Below are 22,735 nucleotides of genomic sequence, written 5' to 3' on the forward strand. Positions count from 1 at the left end.
GTCTCCATCCTTCTTAATGGCTGCATAGTATTCCATGGTGTACATATACCACAGTTTGTTGATCCATTCGTGGATCGATGGGTACTTGGACTTCTTCCATGACCTGGCAATTATGAATTGGGCTGCAATTGCCCTTTTCAATACCAATTTATGAGTGGCTGAAGAAAATCAGTATAATTTTAAGTTCAAAATGGCGTTCCCAACTTGAACATTCTCTGTAGTGTATTCATCAAACTTGATTCAGAGTAACTTTTCACAATGTCCCATACATCTAAATCTCTTTTCTTTCATTTCTGTCTCAGAGCAGATTGTCACCTCTGCTTTCCCAGGGCAGGTGGCCGTTTCCGTTGTGCATTCTACTCTTGTCTTGCTGGTGTCTGGTTCTCCTGTTTCTTTCTTGCATCTTATCCATCTGTCTTCCTTTAGCTTTCCCCCTTTTCTGGCTCTTTCTTCTCACTTTGTACACTTATTAACAGTCTTTCTGCATCTCCGCCTCAGGCTACTTACAGTTCTTTCCCTCCTCCCTTCTTTTGTTGCTATGCTGCTTTTTTTTTTTCTTTGCAGTTTTGGCCAGGGCCGGGCTTGAACCCGCCAGCCCCGGTATATGGGGCCAGCGCCCTACTCCTTGAGCCACAGGCGCCACCCTGAGGCCATGCTTCTTACAAGACTGCCTCTTGGCTTGCCGCTTGTAGCTCAATGGTTAGGGTGCTGGCCACATACACTGGGACTGGGGGTTTCAAACCTGGCCCGGGCCTGCTAAACAACAATGACAACAACAACAACAACAACAAAAATAGCTGGGCGTTGTGGCGGGCACCCGTAGTCCCAGCGACTTGGGAGGCTGAGGTAAGAGAATTGCTTAAGCCCAACAGTTTGCAAAAAAAAAACCCCAAAAACAAAAAAACACCTGCCTCTTTCTTCTTCCTCTTTAACACATTCTTTGAGTTGCCCTTTGAAACACGATTTCCTTCCCCACAATCCTAGTGAAGTTTATTGGCAAACTCCTGCTTCCTTTGGAAGGCTTACTCATGGTTTCTTCAAGATGCTCCCCTCCCTCAGCCTCCATATACTGTGTGCTGTTGGTTCCCTGCCTCCTGCTCAGAGTACTCCTTGAATAATTTTGACTTCCTCCAGAAACAATAACTTGACTTCTTGGCTCCTTTTGGTCTCTATGAGAACGGCATTTCTTTCTTTCTTTTTTTTTTTTTTAGAGACAGAGTCTTATTTGGTCGCCCTCTGTAGAGTGCTGTTGTGTCACAGCTCACAGCAACCTCCAAAACGTTGTGTCACAGCTCATAGCAACCTCCAACTCCTGGGCTTAGGTGATTCTCCTCCCTCAGCCTCCTGGTAGCTGGGACTATAGGCACCTGCCACAGTGCCCGGCTATTTTTTTGTTGTTGTTGCAGTTTGGCTGGGGCTGGGTTTGAACCAGCACCCTACTCACTGAGCCACAGGCATTGCCCCAGAACTGCATTTCTTTTCTTCTCTTTTCTTTTCTTTTTGTTTTTTTTTAGACAGAGTCTCACTATGTCACCTGGTAGAGTGCCATGTGTCACAGCTCACAGCAACCTTCAACTCTTGGGCTTAAGTGATCCTCTTGCCTCAGCCTCCCAAGTAGCTGGGACTACAGGCGCCCACCACAATGCCCGGCTATTTTTCTGTTGTTGCAGTTGTCATTGTTGCTTTAGCTAGCCTGGCCTGGGTTCAAACCTGCCAATTTCAGTGTATGTGGCTGGCGCCATCACTACTGCGCATAGATGCCGAGCTAAGAGAATGGCATTTCTTATGACTTTTTTTCGTGAACTGTGGATCATCATGTTGGCAGTTTTTCTGGAGTTTGAATATTGTAGTGTTAATAGAAAACTCTCAATTAAATTGATATTAATTATTCGTAATCCCAGTTTCTTGATGCTGTGCCTGGTGGGAAAGCAATAAAGATTGGAATCATTCATTCATCCAATTATTCATTTATTCAGTCAATGAGCACAGACTAAACATATTTACTACTTGTCTAGCTAGTGAATTGTTTGTTAAATTCAGCAGTAGGTTACTTTTTCCCAAATTATCTAAATATGGTTTTCTTTGTCTTTTTGTTTCAAATTTTATTAAAGTTTGTTTTTTCCTAATTTGGGCAATTACTAGTTATATGAGTCTTGTGTAAGTTACTTACCTTCTAGAAATCAATTTCCTAATTTTTAATGAATTTTAAGGATGATAACAGTGGCTACTTTCTGGGTTATTATAAGGATTGGATGAAAGTAAATGCACATAGCACACGCCTAGCACATAGTTATGGATCTATAGTAATAATCATTGGCTATCATTGTTATTATTATTATTATTATTACTATTTTTTGCAGTTTTTGGCTGGGGCCGGGTTTGAACCCACCACCTCTGGTATATGGGACCAGAGCCTTACTCCTTTGAGCCACACGTGCTGCCTTATCATTATTAATTTTAATGGAATGTGTCAGACACTGAGCTTTGGTCCTTACATCAAACATTTTGACTTAGACATTATTTGTCACACATTTCAAGGAGATAAACTGAGACTCAGAAGGATTTGCCAGAGGACAGAGGCTAATAAATTGTAGCTACAGGATATTCTATTTTATAGGTTGGCTTTCACCTGCACCAGAAAGCTTTTCAGCATCATGTATGACACTTAGAAGTGAACTAAGAGTCGCTTTAGAGTGACTGAAATTAGCTAGCACTGTTCTTATTTGCCTTCAGAGAGGTCGGACATACTGAGGAAGTTCTACCCTGCTGGGAAACTCCAGGCCTAAAGATCAGATTAATAAAGTTTTTTTTTTTTTTTTTTAGACAAAGCCTCAAGCTGTTGCCCTGGGTAGGGTGCTGTAGCATCACAGCTCCACCTGGCTATTTTTTGGTTGCAGCCGTCATTGTTGTTTGGCAGGCCTGGGCTGGATTCGAACCCACCAGCTCTGGGGTATGTGGCTGGCGCCTTAGCTGCTTGAGCCACAGGTGCCAAGCCATGATTAATAAAGATTTTATATTAAAACCATAACTAGCACATTGTACCCCATGATTGCATTAATGTACACAGCTGTGATTTAATTTAAAAAAAAGCATAAAAATGTCCTGCAGGCTTGGCGCCTGTGGCTCAAGTGGCCAGCCACATACACCTAAGGTGGTGGGTTCAAATCCAGCCCGGGCCAGCCAAACAACAATGATGGCTGCAACCAAAAAAATAGCCAGGCGTTGTGGTGGGCGCCCGTAGTCCCAGCTACTTGGGAGGTGGAGGCAGGAGACTTGCTTGAGCCCAGGAGTTGGAGGTTGCTGTGAGCTGTGATGCTACAGCACTCTACCTAAGGGGACAGCTTGAGGCTCTGTCTCCAAAAAAAAAAAAAATGCCCTGTAAATAGTAAATTCTTATGCAGGTATTAATTGTATTCTTTTTATTTTGCCTTTCTTACTTGGCAGTTTTCACTATGTAATATTGTTTTCTTTTAAAAGGTAATTGAGATCTTTATGGGAGTGTTTGATTTTGAGGATTTCTATGGGGAATCAATAGCCAGATTGTTAAATTTGGGGGGAAAGTGGGTATCCTTGTTTTCCCACTAACATCTATATAAATTTGAAGATTATTCCTATTTTGGGCATAAAAATATCAGGAATATTCTTGATTATATATGATTCAATAATAAAGAGTATAAATACATTTCTAAAAAAAATACTGTAGAATTTTAGAGTAACTTGATTCAGAGGACTTTAGTGGATAGCATTTTGTTTACCCAATTATTGAATTCTTTCTGTAACCACCTACCCATGGAGTCATATGGTTTGTTCTTTTACACTTCCATTGACACGGAAGTGATCATTCCCACTCCTGAGGCAGCTCGTTCCACTTTCCACAGCTCTGACCTTGAGACAGATCTTCCTCACATCAAACTGAGCTCCTTTCCTATGTCTGCCTTCTGCACTTGGTCCTAATTTGGCCTTCATGGTAACATGAAGTGGAACCTTTGTTTCCTAAGGCACTCTTTCAGATTCTTATAGTTTATTCTCTGTCTTAGCCCCAAATACTACCTCTTTACCAGCATAAGCAGGTTCAAGCCTTCCATTCATAACTTCTCCTGAAAAAATGTAATTGAATCTACTTTCTTTTTTTTTTTTTTGAGACAGAGCCTCAAGCTGTCCCCCTGGGCAGAGTGCCGTGGCATTACAGCTCACAGCAACCTCCAACTCCTGGGCTCAAGCGAGTCTCCTGCCTCCGCCTCCCAAGTAGCTGGGACCACAGGCGCCTGCCACAACGCCTGGCTATTTTTTGGTTGCAGCCGTCATTGTTGTTTGGCGGGTCCGGGCTGGGGATTCGAACCCGCCACCTTAGGTGTACGTGGCTGGCGCCTTAGCCGGTTGAGCTATAGGTGCCAAGCCTGAATCTACTTTCTTTTGTCTTCTTGGGGGTACGAGGGTGACAATTAAGTTCACAAACCCATCCTAGAAAAAGTGCTACATACCTCATTGCTGAACTACAGTCATTTTTAGAGTACTTGCCTTGGGAAGCCATGCACTGATACCAGCACCTCAGCTACCCTTCAAAGCAATTTTGGAACTTTTTTTTCTGGATTGACCATCAGAGCTGTCATTGTATGAGGTCTGACAATTAAGTTCACGAACTTGGTACCATGTGCTTATGTTGGCAGCACTGTACAAACAATTCAGTAAGGTTTCATAACCTTGGTGTATCAGTGTCTCACAGCTATGTTCATGTTGACCTGTGATGGTGTCTATTATTGTTGTGTGTGGTTTTTTTTGTGTGTGTGGGCAGTTTTTGGCCGGGGCTGGGTTTGAACCTGCCACCTCCGGCATATGGGGCGGGCGCCCTACTCCTTTGAGCCACAGGTGCCACCCTGTTGTGTGTTTTAGTATGCTATATGACAACAGCTCTGATGGTCATTCCAGAAAGAGTTCCAAAATTGCTTTGAAGGGTGGTACATAGCTTCCCAAGGGTAGTACTTCAAAGGTGTTGTAGTGATGTTCAACAATGAGGTATGTAGCACTTTTTCTAGCATGAGTTTGTGAACTTAATTGTCAGGCCTCATATAGAAGAGAGAGCATGGGTATCTCATGAGCATTTTGCTTCTTCTCAAGTCTGTGCATGTCTCAAGTCTTAATGCATGCTACCATCTACCCAGAAACCTAGGAGTTTGTTCCCCTCACCATTCATATACAGTTCATCAGCCAGTCTTTTTAGTTTTATCCCCAAATATTAATTAAATCCTCTCCCCTACCATCACTATGCTCCAAGCCACATCATCTTTCCCCTGATTCCTAACTCTCACTCCCTCCCTGTACTGCCTCCTCCACCCAGTAACCAGAATTATTTCTTTAAAGCATAAATCAGATCATGCTACTTCCCTGATTAAACTCTTCTTCCCTTTCCTATCACCCTTAGAACAAAGTGTATACCCTGTGTCCTAGTCAACAAGGTCGATTCTGTCTTTATTTATTGCTCACTCTGATGTCTTGGTCCCTGATCTCTTTTATAGTGTATTCCTTGGACATGCCATCCTTTTCCTGCAGCTGGCCTTGGCCTTGTTCTGATTGCCTGCAATCTTCTTTTCCTAGCTTTGCAAATGGTTGGCTCATTCTTATTTCTCAGGTCTCAGCTCAAATCCCACTGCCTCAGAGATGCAGCCCAGTCACTCACCCAGGCCCCACTCTCATCACCCTGCAGCTATCTTTCATATCTGCACTGTCATCTCTCCTGAGAAGGCAGAAGTTCTTTGGTGACTGGACTGACCTCCTCAGACTGACATATTTTTTCTCTAAGTGGTGCAGTAGCTGGCTCATAGAAGGTGATTCCTTCTCCTAAGGAGATTGGTGATTCCTCCAGTAACTATCTGAGGAATAAATGAATGGAATCATAATTGAATGAAAAGGTGTTGCAGTCATTAAAAACAGATTTGAACCTGAGTTTCACCACTTCCTGTGTGACTTTGGGCAAATTACGTTATCTCTCTGGGCTTCAGCTGCCTCATCTGTAGTGAGCAACCCTATCTGCCTCACAGAATATTGTAAAGGCTAATTATGATACTGGCTATGAATGCACCTGCCATAGTACCTGAGACACATTAGATGCTCAGTCCACTCAAAATCTGCTGCTTAATTCTGAATATGCGTAGAAGAGTTCCATCAAGCTTGATTAAAGGAGCTGTTTGTGTGGTGTGCCTGAGTGTGTGCGTGTTATCCATAAGATGACTGTGACTCTCCTCAGGTAACACTTGCCTGGCCAGGAAGATAGTCCTGATCCAAGGTATCAGCTATTGCTCTGAATGATGCTCAGCCTGACAAGCCCAAGGAGCTGAGACCAGACCTTTCACTCGGGTGCTGAACACAGACCCCCAAAATCTAAACAATCAAACCTTCCATGGTGTGGCCTATTTCTTGTCAGTGTCTAGACAGTCATCTCCTTTGGGAAATCACTGTTGCTCTGAGAGGAGGCAAGTGATCTCCAGGCAAGAATATAAAATGGGCCTGTGAGCTCCTGGGGAGGAGGGGCCACTGTGAGGTTGTGAGGGTCTGTGGAGCGGAGCCTACAGAGGGAGTGTCTGCTGCTGTCCTCATAGCTGCCTCTGCATTGTAGTGGAGGCCTTCTCCACAGGTGTTGGTCAGCTGATCCCATGGTGCCTGGGAAGGTGGAAGCCAAGGATTCTGTGCTTCACTGAGGGGTGCTGAGAGGAACTGAAGGACAAGCCTGGGACATTGGATACCTGCTGGGGAGGGGGCAAAAATACTCAGGCCGTTTGCTTTTTTGGCACAATGGCCTAGGTGGCTCCTTCTACAGGCAGTTAAGGTGAGTGTTGTAGGTGAGGGCTGTAGAAATAGACCTAGGTTCAAATCCTGATGATTGCAGTGACTTGGGCCAAGTTACTTACTGCCTAAGCTTTAGTTTGCTCTTTGTAAAATGGAGATAATAATGATTCCTATTTTATTTAGTTGCTGTGAGGGTTAGATGACGTAGTACATGCAGAAATCTTAGCTCAGTGCCAGGCACATAGCCATTGGTCAGTAAGTGATCATTCTTTTTATTAGTCAGGACAAATCAGGATTTTGAGTTTTGTATTTCTAACAAGACTCACTAACACTGAACTCTGAGTCTTGGTTGCCCACTTGGCAGCTGTGTGCCTTAAACAGGTTATCAAACGTCTCTGAGTAAGTGTCCTTATCTTGAGATCACAGTGCCTGATGCATAGTAAGTGCTCAAAATACTTATTTCCTGCCCCTTTGGGTCTCGAGCATCTGAAATACGGTCCCTTTAAGCTTGTTAAGATTCCTCACTAGCCTTGTATGCAGCTGTGGGCAGACAGCTTTGGCAGAAGGAAAGAGACTCTTTTTTTTTTTTTTTAAATGACTGTTTCATAATCTTTTGGCTCAGATCTGCTGCTGCCACACCCTATGCTTCTTAGGATCCCCGGGTCCTGTTGCAGTTAGCATGTGCCTTGCCTATAACCTAAATGACCCTGGCTGCTATGCAAGGTGTTACTGAATGCAAAATGAATTTTCTTCCCTGCTCTTTGGGGCGAAGCAGGCTCAGAGATTCTTAACTGCAGAGGGAGGGGCTGGCAGGCCTGGACTGCAGTTGCACTTAGCGGCCAAGGGTTTTTCTGGTTTTCATTAAAATTCTCTGGCTGTCTTTCGGATTGCTCCATTGGATATGACTGCACTGGAGCTGGTCGTGCTGTTCTTTCAGCCACACACCCATCAAATCACAGAGCCCCTCAGGACAAGAGAAAATTGAAGGTAGGGGTCTTGCTCAGCTATATTTGTGGTAAGGAGCTCCCGTCTATACCTACAGAGTTTGAATTCTGCAAAGTCTCAAATACAGATGGGGAGGCAGATGTAGCTGAGCTGGGAATCTTGCTTCACCTGGCTTTTGAGGACAGACTTACTCTTGAGGATGGATGGAGGTTTCCTGGTAGCTGTCAGGGGGTCCCCAAGTGTTACATTAAATGAAATCAGCATAATGTGATCATTCTTCAGAAGTGCTGATACTCTCTTATTCCCCCCGGGAACTGGGGTTGGGTGGCAGTTCTCCGAGGGTGACAGGCTGAATTAGAGCGGAGAGGATTCAGTTTTAAATGTTAATTTCTGCTAGCTGACAGAATCTCCCTTGAGACTGAAACTAGAGTCTGGAAACCTAGGTTCAAATCATGACTCTGTTATTAAATTGCTTTTTGACCTTGGGCAAATTACTTTCCTGAGTCTCAGCTTCACAGTGCAGTTGTGAGGATTAAATGAGATAAATTATGTAAAGCCCTGGGCATATCATATGTTCTCAACAAATGGTAGATGTTGTTATAAATTGGGGTAGTTTTGACCTGTCATTCCAGCTTGCTGAGATATATCCCGGTTCTGTCATCTAACATGTTCATTCTGCATCCTTCCCAGCTTTGAGTCATTTAAGAATTTGAAGCAAACGCGTTCCCTAGGGCAAGCTGAAACTCCTCTCACTGGAAAAAAATACATCAGAACCATATTATTATGTTTCCCAGTGAGAGGCTTAAGATGTTGGATATTTTATGTTTAGTTAACTTAGGAAAAAAAGGGTTTGTTTCCTATCGTTTTTGATGGGTAGATTGTGAGAAAGCTATTTTAATTGATCTTGGATATAAATGTCTCTTTTTTTTTTTTGAGACAGGGCCTCAAGCTGTCCCCCTGGGTAGAGTGCCATGGCATAGCTCACAGCAACCTCCAACTCCTGGGCTCAAGCGAGTCTCTTGCCTCAGCCTCCCAAGTTGCTGGGGCCACAAGCGCCCGCCACAACGCCCGGCTATTTTTTTTTGGTTGTAGCCATCATTGTTGTTTGGCGAGCCCGGGCTGGATTCGAACCCGCCACCTTAGGTGTATGTGGCTGGCGCCTTAGCCACTTGAGCCACAGGTGCCGAGCCAATATAAATGTCTCTTGATGATACTCCTGAGAGCATCACGAAGGCCCCTATTCACCTTCAGAGTAAATTTCTTTTCCTGTCTTTTTTCCTTTTACTCTGCTCTTCAAACCCATTTGAACCTTATATTCTAGCCACTGTGGACAGCTTACATAAAAACAATTAACATGAAACACATAATATACACCAAAGAGTGTTATAAGTAGGTATTTGCAAGTTAAAGAAAAAGGTTAAAATAAAATTGTGTACTTATAATTCAGTTTCTCTAATGGAGCATTACAAGTACCCTCCACCCCAAAATCACACCCCCTTCCCTCCTCACCGCACATAATGATTACCCTGACTTTTGTCTTGATCATTCTCTTACTTTTCTTTAACTACCCATGGGTGTATTGCTAAAACACATTGTTTTTTTTAAAAACAAACCTACTAAGCTTTGTAAGAAAAGGACCACTATGAGGGGCATAAAATCTGGGTCATAGTCTGACTTACCCTTCCTGGGGGGTTACAGAAGGCCCTAGTGGGGAAGTCAGTGGGCAAGGTTGTTAGAGAATTCTAGGAAATACAAGTCTCACCACTGTTGGGGCATCTGATGGGGTTATAGGGTGGGCTGGTACTGGACATACGATAGGAAAATGGTCAGAGAGATTGGACTGTAGTGTCATTTTTACTTCTAGTTTCTTTTTGGCCTACCGCCAGCTCTCAGGGAGCAGGTCAAAGCAAAACTCTTCTCTAGGATAAGACAAAGGGCATCAGCTGGCCTGGACAGATAGGATGGAGGAGATGAGCGGTCACTTCATCACAAGGTCAAGACAAATGGAATCAGAAAAGAGTCTGGGCCACGTTTACCTGTGCATTTTTTTTTCAGGTTAAAAAGTGAGTATTCAATACCACCTATGGAGTATCCTTCCCTAAAAGTTGACCCATAAAATCTACTCTAGCCTCTAGAGCTAACCTTAATTTATTGGAAAGATGGGGGAAAGGATGACAAGTTGAATTACATCTAAGGAGGCAGATAAATTTAGAATGCAGAGCATTCTGTTGGACAACTGACTTGGCTTCTGCAACAAGTCCGTGGCATGAAAAAACAATAAAATGACTTAAGAATTATAACCAAATATAATGTAGGAACCTTGTTTTGATTCGGATAGTCTATGTTAGTTTGCTAGAGCTACTGTAAAAAAACATCACACACTGCTGGGCACAGTGACTCACACCTGTAACCCTAGCCCTTTGGGAAGCTGAGGTGGGAGGATTGCTGGAGCTCAGGAGTTCAAGACCAGCCTAAGCAAGAGCGAGACCCAGTCTCTACTAAAAATGGAAAATTTAGCCAGCCGTTGTAGTGGGTGCCTGTAATTCCAGCTATTTGTGAGGCTTGAGGCAGGAAGATTGCTTGGATCCAGCCTGGGTCCAAGAATGAGACTTTGTCTAAAAACAAAAAGATACCATACACCCATTGCTTAAACAACAGAAATTACTATTCTGACAGTCTGGAGGCTATCGTCCAAGATCTAGGTGCTGGCAGGAATGCTGTCCCCTGAGGCTCTCTCCTTGGCTTGCCGATGGATGCCCTCTGGCTGCCTGTTCACAGGGTTGTTGCTCCCTGCACGTATGCCCCTGGTGTTCTGCTGTGTGTCCGAAGCTCCTCTTTTTTTTAAGGATATCAGTTAGCTTAGATTAGGGCCCTCTCTATCAACCTCATTTTAATTTAATTACCACTTTAATAGCAAATATACGTGCAATCACATTCTGAGGTACTAGAGATTAGGGCTTGAATATATGAGTTTACCAGGGAGGAGGCACAATTTAGCTCTTAACAATCTAATTTTAAAAAGGCATTTGTGAGATGTTGAGGAAATTTTATTATGGACTGGGTATTAGATAACATCAAGGAATTACTGTTAATTTTATTTTCCTTATTAATTTTTTAAAGTGTGATAATAGTATTGCAATGTAAAAAAGTGGGTAATATAGAGATGGGTTCTGAAGTACATAGGAATGAAATGGTATAATGTAGAAGTTGTTTTAAAATATGTAAATAAAGAAAAAATAGGGGGGAGAAAGGATAGATCGAGCTAGTATGTCAAAATCTTGATAATTGTTGAATCTGGGTAATGAGTATAGGGAGTCTACTTTTGTGGATGTTTGAAAATTTTATAAACATATATTTTAAATATTTGAACCAGAACACAAAAGAAGATTTAATGGCAGTGGGAACTGTCTCCAGTCTGTCTGTCCCTTCAGCTGTACTTCTTCAGCCTGTTGGCTTCCATGCATGAAAGTCTTGTTGGGGTCCTCTGTTGCCAATCTCTTCGCTAGATCCTCTGTTTCTTTTTCTTTTTTTGAGACAGTCTCACTTTGTCACCCTTGGTAGAGTGCGGTGGTGTCATAGCTCACAGCAACCTCAAACTCCTGGGCTTAAGTGATTTTCTTGCCTCAGCCTCCCAAGTAGCTGGGACTATAGGCACCCGCCACAAGGCCCAGCTGTTTTTTGGTTGTAGTTGTCATTGTTGTTTGGCAGGCCTGGGCTGGGTTTAAACCCACCAGGTCTGCTGTATGTGGCTGGTGCCCTCGCTACTAAGCCACAGACACTAAGTCCCTTGGAACTTTTTTTAACTTCTCTCTGTTGTTTTCCTTATCTTTGTTTTTTTAATTTTATACTTTAGAAGATTTCTTCAACTTTATCTTTCAATCCTTTTGTTGTTTTTTTAAAAAAAATTCTGCTATTATATTATCAGTGTCTAAGAGCTCTTTTTGTTCTTTGTTTCCTTTTTATAATATCCTATTTTATTTCATGGATGTAGTTTTCATTCTTTTTTTTTTTTTTTTTTTTGAGACAGAGCCTCAAGCTGTCCCCCTGGGTAGAGTGCTGTGACATCACAGCTCATAGCAACCTCCAATTCCTGGGCTCAAGCGAGTCTCCTACCTCAGCCTCCCAAGTAGCTGGGACCACAGGCACCTGCCACAAGCCCGGCTATTTTTTGGTTGCAGACTTCATTGTTGTTTGGCAGGCCCAGGCTGGATTCGAACCCACCACCTTAGGTGTATGTGGCTGGCGCCTTAGCCACTTGAGCCACAGGTGCCGAGCTGTTTTATTTCATTTTTGTGAGGATATTAATGGTATTCCCGCCCCTGTGTAATATCTGTTTCCTTCAAGTTGCTTTGTTGTGTTTGCCCTGGTCTGTAACTTCATTAGAGGTTTCCCAAGATGTCTCTCTAAATGTGATCCTTGGCTGTGTCACTGTCAACTGAGAAGGAGGGAGAAAAGCTGTCAAGACCTTGACATTATAGTAAGGGACAGAAGCCACTCACAAATCATACAATGTACAGTTTCATCTATAGGAAATGTCCAGAATAAGCAAATCTGTAGAGATAGAAATTAGATTTAGGCTCGGTGCCTGTGGCTCAAGTGGCTAAGGCGCCTGCCACATATACCTAAGGTGGCAGGTTCGAATCCAGCCCAGGCCCGCCAAAAACAATAACGACGGATTTTTAAAAATGCTGTTTTTAAAAAACGCTGATTTTAAAAAATGCTGTTGGGAGACTTGGAATGTGGAATGGAGATCATTAACTCTGATCATTACAATAATAACAGAGAAGTCAGAAAAGTCTTCTACCCTCCTTTGAGAGTGAGGTTCTGCCTGACAATGCTCAGGTGTCCGAGGAGGAGTGTAGGGATCTTTCCCCTCCACTGTCAGTAGGCACAGTGCCTTGCCTTTGATACGTGTCCCCTCAGCCATGCTGGGCACTTCCAGTCCAGAGACACTCTTCCTTTCTATTATTGGAAATTCCAAAGATTTACAGAAATTACCCAGGTACCCATAGCTCGGGTTCACTAGTTTGTGGATAATTTTGTTTCATCTGTGTCTGCCAATTGTCTTTCCCAGATTATTTTCAAACAAATACTAAACATTGCTGTTTCATGCTCTCCAGAGACTCAGCCCACAGAATTCTGTCAGTGAAGAGGAGGAATCTAGAGATCTAACTTCTTAAGCAGCTTTCACTCTTGTTTTCTGTGTTCTAGCATCTTATAGACTGCCGGGCCCTATGCTTTTTAAGGATTCCCTGGTTTAAAGCAGCTGAATTCTCAGCTTTCCCTGCATCTGGTTTCGGATTCAAATTTCCTGACTCTGCAAGGTCAGTTACTACTTGTTTATCTGCTTCCCAAGCTTTCAAAATTTGATACCATTGTCTTCTCTTGTCTTTTCCTGTACTTTGAAGGAATTTTTATTGATAAAAAAGTAACTTGCTGAATTTTTGTTGGATTTTGGGAATAAGTGAAATTAGATGCACTTGTTCATTGTGCCACCTTCTCCAGAAGATTGGCTGCTCATTCTACCTCCCCTCCTCCGCCCCAATCTTGTGCTATCCTATTCAACTTAACCCTATCATCCTGTTTTAGTTATTTATATATGTATTTTCTTGCCTAGAAGATTCCTTTTCAGTGTTTTAAGAACTAAGAGGAGGGTGGCACCTGTGGCTCAGTAGGTAGGGCACTGGCCCCATATATTGAGGGTGGCGGGTTCAAACCCGGCACTGGCCAAACTGCAACAACACCAAAAATAGCAGGGCATTGTGGTGGGCGCCTGTAGTCCCAGCTAGTCGGGAGGCTAAGGCAAGAGAATCGCCTAAGTCCAGGAGCTGGGGGTTGCTGTGGGCTGTGTGATGCCAGGGCACTCTACCGAGGGCAATTAAAAAAAAAAAAGCACTAAGAGGAATCTCCTTATTGACCTTAATGTCCAGACAAAGTTAAATAGTCCCTGTTTTTGTACATACCTGGCATTTTGTACTCACCCCTGCACATAGAAGCATTTGCTTACACCTTGCATGCACATGGTAGTGTGTTCCCTTGTCTCTCTGCTCTGGCTTATGCAGCAGGAGGAAGACTATACCTTGTTTTTCTCTGGATCTTGAGCACAATGCTGATGCCTTGCTCTGAGCAAACACGTTAACTCTCACACTAGAAAACTTAGCACTGCACTTCTAGGACTGGGGACAGATCAGTGTACAATGCCTCTTTCCTTCTTGTCTATTATAAGCATGGCTATTTGGTAAATATTACCAACATGCCTCTGGCTTGTTGTTATGCAATGTTGTTTGTTTGCTTTCAAGGCTGGTGTTTTTTACCCAGTCAGCAGGTTGCAGAGGGAAGGAGAGCAGCTACGTGAGTGTAAACATCCTATCTAAGAATGAATGAACTCAGCTGGAGATGTCTCGTTTCCCTCACTTGGAAGAAAGGCTTGTGGTCTTCCTTATGCTTCAGGATAGAGAAGGAGAAAGTCTGTTCTCTTGACAACTTCTTAGTTCTACAGTGTCTTCCATTGCTTTTTCCCTTCCTACAAAATCAGATGTTAACATGTGACATCCTGATAAATAACTTAACCTGTTGTTTCGTAAAGTGTGTTCCCCATATATTGAAGTAAATACCCTCTTGGAGGAAAGAACTAGAGAACTAACTAGTGGTCAAACAAACTTGAGATGCTGGATTAAACACAGTTAAATAGGGTTCCTTACTTCAAGATTTCTCCGAGTCTTGTTACTGTGCATTGTGAATTTCCTGGAGGGATACATACTCCCTACATGGGCAGCATTTTCTAATTTACTTTTCATCTGAGGAACAGGAGGATTTTGGTGTTGTGTTCTATGGAAACAGCCTCTCAGCTGAAATTCATCCTTTATGGTCCAGTTCAAATGCCGTTTCCTACGAGGTTTTCCTGTTTACCCCCAGAGATGTACAACCCTTTCCTTTGAGTTGTACTGCATTCATTTGTCAAATTATCTCCCCGCATCTCCTCTGCCTTCTAGGAGGTATGATATGTTCTTACACACTTTGTTATATTACTTTCCACTTCACTGGGGACATCGTCTTATACAGAAATGCTCAAGGAATGTTTGCAGAGGGCATTGTTTTCTGAGCTGAGTCATCTTAGTGTCCGGAGGGCATTGGCAGAGATGGGAGCCCAGGACGGGTCCAGAACTGGAGACTCTTGCTGCTCAGGCATTTGCACAGGTGGGGGGCACCCAATGCAGAGGCCAGTGTAAGAGGTCTGACGGGCATAACTGGAAAGCAAATACAGGAGATGCTGACAATTTGTGGTAAGCTCTGTAGACTTAACTTTAATGCCAGCTTTTTAAGTGGGTGATATTCTTCCAATTTCATAGACAAGGAAATGGAGCAAGTAAAAAAGGCAAAGTACAGGGAGGCGCCTGTGGCTCAGTGAGTAGGGCGTCGGCCCCATATACCGAGGGTGGCAGGTTCAAACCCGGCCCCTTCAAACTGCAACAAAAAAAATAGCTGGGCATTGTGGTGGGTGCCTGTAGTCCCAGGTACTTGGGAGGCTGAGGCAAGAGAATCACCTAAGCCCAGGAACTGGAGGTTGCTGTGAGCTGTGATGCTATGGCACTCTACCAAGGGTGATAAAGTGAGACTTTGTCTCTACAAAAAAAAAAAAAAAGGCCAAGTACAAGTAAGTGCTGAGACTACAAAGATGAACAAAGCTAGTCCTTTCCCCAAGGAGCTCCTGTTTTGAGGAGCAGACAGTCCTGTAAGTAAATAATGTGAGCATTGGAATAACTGCAGGGATTAAGGTCTGTGTAAGGTGTGGGAGAGCCAGATAGGAAGGAGGAAGGAAGGCAGACATGGAAGGTGTGAACCCAGGAAAGCTTCCAGGAGAGTAATTGCATAAGCAAGGCGGGGAGCACAGGGCCTGAACCATGGGGGTGAGATGTATCCTGAAGAATTCAGCATTACTGGGTTATGAAGTCCGAGATGGGTGAGAACTGAGGCTGGAGAAGTGCAGGCTGTGTCATAAACAGGTTGAAGAGTTCTGAACTTGATTTTGAAAATCATGGGAAGTGCCAGGCGTGGTGGCTCACACCTGTAATCCCAGCACTTGGGAGGCTGAGGTGGGTGGATTGCCTGAGCTCACAAGTTCAAGACCAGGGTTTGAGCCAGAGCAAGAACCGGTCTCTGAAAAATAGCCAGGCATTGTGGCAGGCACCTGTAGTCTCAGCTACTTGGGAGGCTGAGGCAAGAGGATAACTTGAACCCAAGAGTTTGAGACTTTGTCTCAAAAAAAAAAAAAAAAAGAGAAAATCCTGGGAAGCCATGGTAGGATTTTCAGTAGAAGAGCTATTGTCCAGCACATGTTTTAGATATATACCCGCCAAGTGGTGAAACATGATTCTGGGCTGGGCAGGACGGGCAGCAGTGCCTCTCACCCAAGGTGTAGGTGAGGTAAGCTGAACTCTGACTCAGGGCAGTGGCAGGAGTGGCGTGGAGGGCAGGAGGGCACTGGTTTCATGAAAATCAGCAAGTTGGGAAGGCGTGAGAGCAGACAGGGGTGCAGTGTGGCTCGGGCTTTGTGCTTGGGCGCCCCTCTTCTTCCCTCAACTAACATTTCAGGTCTGCCCTGATGTGAGCTCTTACCTTAGCAAACCCTATGTAAAATGTGGGTTTGGGAACAGTTAAATAGGAGACAGTGTTTTATGGAGAGATTTGTGACATGAAATTCCTTTAAATACCATTGACTTCAGAGCGTTTATGTGTTGTGCATCTCAGAATTCTTATTTTCATAACTCCAGAAATAAATCTTTTGGGTACAGTATTGGCTCCCAAACCAGTTTATCATCATAATCACCAGAGAATATTTGCTTTCCCAAGTTTTACTTCTGAAAAATTTCTATCATTCTGAAAATATGAAAGAGTAGCGAAATGAATATCCAAATATCTACAAAATAAACTAACGTTAATATTTCACCTTATTTTCTAAATATGTGTATGTATGTATATATATCTATTTGCATATATGCTTATATGCTGAACCATTTGAAAGAAAGTTGGAGACGTTATAGCACTTTACCTGAAATTCTCATTTTAGCATCTGTCTTCCAAAAGTAAAGACACCCGATACAACCCAATTATTGTATCTAAAACAAGAAACAAGGCCAGGTTCATGCCTTATAATGCTAGTGCTCTGGGAGGCTGAGACAGGAAGATTCCTTGATTTCAGGAGTTTGAGACAAGACTAAGCGAAAGCAATAACCCATCTCTACTAAAAATAGAAATTAACCAAAAAAAAAAAAAAAAACCACCAGGTATGGTGGCGAGCTACTGTAGTCCTAGCTACTTGGGAGGCTGAGACAGGAGGGTCACTTGAACTCAGGAGTTTGAGTGCTGTGAGCTAGGCTGATGCCACAGCATTCTAGCCTGGGTAACAGAGTGAGACTCTCTGTCTTTCTCAAAAAAAAAAAAAATCCCCTAATATCAAGGCCATATTTATGTATCCCCAGTCGTGACCAAAGTATGTTTTTATCTTATTAATTAAAAAAATTTTGCATTATTGGCTTGGCCTCTATAGCTCAGCAGCTAGGACACTGGCTACGTACACCAGGGCTGGCAGTTTTGAACCTGGCCTGGGCCTGCCAAACAACAGTGACAACTACAGTTGGGCATTGTGGCAGGTGCCTATAGTCCCAGCTATTTGGGAGGCTGAGGCAAGAGAATTGCATAAGCCCAAGAGTTTGAGGTTGCTGTGAGCAACACCATGGCACTCTACTGAGGGTGACATACTGAGACTCTGTCTCGAAAAAAAAAAAATTTGTATTACTAATGGATGAAACTCTTTGTAGTACTCTAGATTATACCTTTTATTTTGGCCTTTTTTAAATTTTAAAATTATCTTTATTTTAAAATTACAAAATAAAACATACTTAAAAATTCAAACAATGCAAAAATATAGAGTACAAAATATCTAATATCTAAAGTAAAAATTGGAAGACCTCTCTCACTCATTGGAAGTTAGCAAAACATGGCTTGGCGCCTGTGGCTCAAGTGGCTAAGGCACCAGCTGCATACACCAGAGCTAGGTGGTTCTAATCCAGCCCAGGCCCATTAAATAACAATAATGGCTGCAACCAAAAAATAGCCAGATGTTGTGGCGGGCACCTGTAGTCCCAGCTACTTGGGAGCCGAGGCAGGAGAATTGCTTGAGCCCAGGAGTTGAAGGTTGCTGTGAGCTGTGATGCCACAGCACTCTACCCAGGGGGACAGCTTGAGACTCTGTCTCAAAAAAAAAAAAAAAGAAAAGAAAAAAATGTTAACAAAACAGATTTTTATATTCAGAATATCTAGGGGAGAGATCTAGCAATCTTTATTAATTATTGTTTTTTCCTAGCAATCTTATTTATTTATTTTATTGTTGGAGATTCATTGAGGCTACAAGAAACCAGATCCTAGTAATATTATTTTTAAGAAGCTCTTTGGATGAGTTTAATGTAGTTCATGGTACCAACAGTTGGGAAGCCCTGGTTTATTGTAAGGCATACTTACAGCCATCATTTTTACTTATGATCAAACCAAGAAGTATTTAATTAAGTTTCTATGATATGTTGAGCTATGTGCTACGACTCTGGATGATCTAATATGATATATAAAATATGTGATCTGCCTTTAAGAACATCTTGTTGGACAGATAAAATTGACATTTACAAAGTCATTAGGTGGAAAGAGTTAATATTTATGGAGCATTTACTGTATGCCAGGTACTGTGGCAAGTGCTTTACAAAAATATCTCACTTAAATCTCACAATTGCCCTTGAGGTCGGTAGTATTGTTCCCAATTTCTAGATGGGACAAGCAAGGAGTGACTTGCCCAAGATCTGTAAGAGGTGGAACAGAGCCACAATTTCAACTGGAATTTATGTGAATAATTCTCTTACTAAGCCACATCTCAGAGTAATACTGGCCCACAATTGTATTGCATTTCCTACTGAAAAGTGCTCTCATAGTCCTGCTGATATTTGAACTACAGAACAGCTATAAATTTAATATGATCAAGATCTAAATTTGTGTTGTACTAGTAGCTTAGTGTTGGAAAGGTTCAGAGGAGAGATCAGGGCAGCCTTTGTGGGGGAGATGGCATCTGTCTTGCCCTGAAGGAAGAAGCAAGCCTGAGCAAGCACTGGGAAGTGAGGTGAGAGAAAGACAGAACTGGTGGTGGGGTTGTGCTGCATGTGATAGAATCGGGTAGGCCTGGAAAACAGGGGAGCCACAGCCTCTGACTTCTTAAGATGGCCAGGCAAAGGGAAAGAGACAAAAATGACAATGTACCTTAATTTTTATTTTCACTTTGCTGAACATAAATACATAACTGGTATTTTAAGAAATCTTTTTTACTATCTTATAAAGTCACTGAAGAGTTTGCTGTGATTTTTCTCCACGTCCCTATCCTCTCTTCCAACCCACAATGAGCATAAAAGGGCAACCATTGAGGGTCCTACAGCTAGCAGGACCCCAGCCAGATTTGCAAACATAGATGACATTTGAGGGAAAAGCAATAATAGAAGTCTGTATGAGGAACAGAGCTTGCTTGCATAGATGCAAGGGGAGGGTGTGTGTTTGCGTTGGCTCCCAAGTTCTCTGAAGATTCCTTCCAACTCTGTTCTGATTATTTTCAGAGCCTGGAGTTGGGACCTTTTGCAAATGCTGCTGTATATATTATAGCTGATGGTGTGGTGGAATGAGGATGCACTTAGGATTCAAAACAGATCTGGATTAGTACCCTAGCTTCTCTGCTTATCATTTCTTTTTAAACCTGGGGCATCTTAGGAACTTTGTTAAGATTAGGTCTTTCAGATCTTTGTAATTTGTAGTTATGCTAACTGGCTAATTCTCAGTAACAAATAAACACATCCAAGTATTTCTTATCTGAACACATCCCCCATTCTCACAACCTTTACTAATTTTGTCTCTAAATACTGCAAACTAAATTCTTTTTTTAATTAAAAATCTGTTGGCATTGTATACCCCTATAGCTATCTCCTACTTTCCTTTTCTTGGTAGGACTTATAAATTGTCCATTGTTTTGTCTTTTATTGTCCCCCCTCATTCTAATCTCTTCCCATCAATCCTCCAGCATTGACCTTGTCTGTGTCAATGAGTGACATTCATGCTGCCAAGTCTAAGGCTTCTTATTTGTTTTGATCTGCCTCATTCTCTCAGCAGCATTTGACAAGGTTGATCACTGTCTTCTTAGACACTCTTCTTCCTAAGTCTCTTCCTGCCTCTCTGGGCTGTCCTTGAGTCTCCTCTTCTCAACCTGGGAAGGGTGAAATGCCCAACTTCTGAAATGGCACTCTTTCTTCTCATAGATACCCTCTTTTGATGCAGTGGCTTTATATAACACTCATTTCCTAATGACCCTCAGATTTGTATCTCCAGCCTCAAACTTTGCCTGGAACTTCAGATTCATGTCCACGTAGACGTCTCAGGCATTTCAGATTTAACATGGCCTAAAGAAAACTCCCTTTAGCCTCCTCTCCAAACTTGCTTTGTTCTTCCAGTCTTCCTGCCTCAGGTAAGTGGTTCCACTATACCCCCACATGCTAAAGACAAAACATCTAGGCATTACTTTGTTGTTGCTGTTGTTTGGTTTATTGAGGGTACAAAGAATTAGGTTACACTGATTGCTGTTGCTAGGTAAAGTCCCTCTTGTTATAGGAGTTAATTTTGTTTTTTTTGTTTTTTTTTTTTTTTTTTGCAGTTTTTGGCTGGGGCCATGTTTGAACTCACCACCTCCAATATATGGGGCTGGTGCCCTACTCCTTGAGCCATAGGCACTGCCAGTGTTTGTTTTTTTTTTTTTTTACTTTTTTTTTAAGTCAAATACACATAGACCATGAATACGTTTATGCATATGTGGGGTACAATGCGTTGGTACATTGTTTTTTTAATACAATGTGACGTGGTTACATCAAACTAATCAACATAGCTTTTGCCTCATTTACTTGATTATTATGTTAAGACATTTATGTTCTACACTTGACAGCTTTGACTTGTACCCTTGCAATATGCTCCATAGATGTGGTCCCACCTTTTACCCTCCCTTTATCAAACCTCTCCCTTCCCACTCCATTTCTCTCCTTCATCCTGGGCTATAGTTGTGTTCTATCTTTCATAACAAAGTGTGAGTAAATTTAAGTTGGTTTCATAGGAGTACTGAGTACATTGGATACTTTTTCCTCCATCCTTGAGATACTTTACTGAGGAGAATATGTTCCAGGTACCTCCATATAAACATAAAAGAGGTAAAGGCTCCATCTTTTTTAAGGCTGCATAGTATTCCATGGTATACATATACTACAATTTATTAATCCATTCATGGATCGATGGGCACTTGGGCTTCTTCCATGACTTGGCTACTATGAATTAAGCTGAAATGAATAATCTGTTGTAAATATCTTTTTTGCAAAGTGATTTTTGGTCTTTTGAATATACTTCTAGTAGAGAGGAATTGCAGGATCCAATGGCAGGTCAATTTTTAGATCCCTGAGTGTTCTCCAAACTTCTTTCCAAAAGGAATGTATTAGTTTGCATTTCCACCAGCAGTGGAGAAGTGTTCCCTTTTCTCTACATCCACACCAACATCTGTAGTTTTGGGATTTTGTTATGTGGACTACTCTTACTGGATTACACCTTTCACCTCCAATGAAAATTGACTCTCATTGGATAAAAGACTTAAACCTAAGACATGAAACCATAAAGATTCTTGGAAAGAGTGCAGGAGAAACACTTGAAGAAATTGGCCTGGGAAAAAACTTTATGAGGAGGACCCCCAGGGCAATTGAAGCAATACCAAAAATATATTACTGGGATCTGATCAAACTAAAAAGCTTCTGCACAGCCAAGAACACAGTAAGTAAAGCAAGTAGACTGCCCTCAGAATGGGAGAGGATATTTGCAGGTTAGGTTTCTGACAAAGGTCTGATAACAAGAATCCACAGAGAACTCAAACTTATTAACAAGAAAAGAACAGGTGATCCCATTTCACTATGGGCAAGAGACTTGCACAGAAGCTTCTCCAAAGAAGACAGGCACATGGTCTACAGACACATGAAAAAGCTCATCATCTCTAATCATCAGAGAAATGCGAATCAAAACCACTTTGAGATATAGGCATTACTTTTGATTTCTTTCTTCCTTTTCCATCCAGATCCAGTCCTTCAGCATATCCTATCTTCAAAAATTTCCCAAATTTATACCCATCCCTCCATCTATACTATCAGCACGCTAGTACAAGCTACCTAGATTACTTGCAGTAATCTAACTAGTCTCTTTATTTTTTAAATTTATTTTATTTTATTTTTTGCCGCAGTTTTTGGCCGGGGCCTGGTTTGACCCTGCCACCCTTGGTATATGGGGCTGGCACTCTACCCACTGAGCCACAGGCGCCACCCATAGTCTCTTTATTTGTACTGGTATTCACACCATAATAGCCTCCATTATCAGAACTAGAGAAATGAAAAAGAAAATTAATCAGTTTATGTTACATTCCTTAACATCCTACCCATGCCACTCTCTGCAACTCCATGTGGCCTCCCACTGCACTTAGAATGAAATCCAGGCTCCTTGTCCTGGCTTTCTAGAGTCCGTATGATCTGTCCCGCCCAGCCCTCTTCTCAGTGACCATGCAGTGTCTTTTCTTTTTGTTCCTTGAAATTGTCAAGTTCATTTTTTACTATTAGGCTTCTGCACTTAGCTGATCTTTCAGCCTAAAAAGCTCTTCTTCCAACCATCATGTGCTTGGCTCTGTCTTATTCAAATCTCATCTTAACTAAAGCCACTCCAGAGAGGTCCTCTGATGTTTTAGTCTACAATAATTGTCTGGTCCCTTCTTCCTGTTGCTGTAAGGATCTCACGGAAAAGCAATGTTGCGAAGAATAAGCACGTTTATTGAAATTGTGTTTTAAGGCTCGGAGCCTGTGGCTCAAGTGACTAAGGCGCCAGCCACATACACCTAAGGTGGTGGGTTCGAATCCAGCCC

The 22,735-nt window shown here is 42.4% G+C and overlaps 1 protein-coding gene across 2 annotated transcripts in view; it reads left to right on the forward strand.

Moving 5' to 3' along the window:
• RAB30 (RAB30, member RAS oncogene family) overlaps nucleotides 1-22,735 on the forward strand; it is a 97,740-nt gene that overhangs the window by 38,275 nt on the left and 36,730 nt on the right. Inside the window, exon 1 of one of the 2 annotated variants that reach the window (XM_003780860.2) lies at nucleotides 7,386-7,767. The exons of the other annotated variant lie outside the window; for it this stretch is intronic. The gene's annotated coding sequence lies outside the window, so the exon portion shown is untranslated. Of the gene's footprint in view, nucleotides 1-7,385; nucleotides 7,768-22,735 lie in introns of those variants that run through there. 2 annotated transcript variants of the gene reach the window in all.

This window comes from Otolemur garnettii, unplaced genomic scaffold (genome assembly GCF_000181295.1).
Source record: "Otolemur garnettii isolate 467f Iridium unplaced genomic scaffold, OtoGar3 scaffold00001, whole genome shotgun sequence".
Taxonomy (NCBI): Eukaryota; Metazoa; Chordata; class Mammalia; order Primates; family Galagidae; genus Otolemur; species Otolemur garnettii.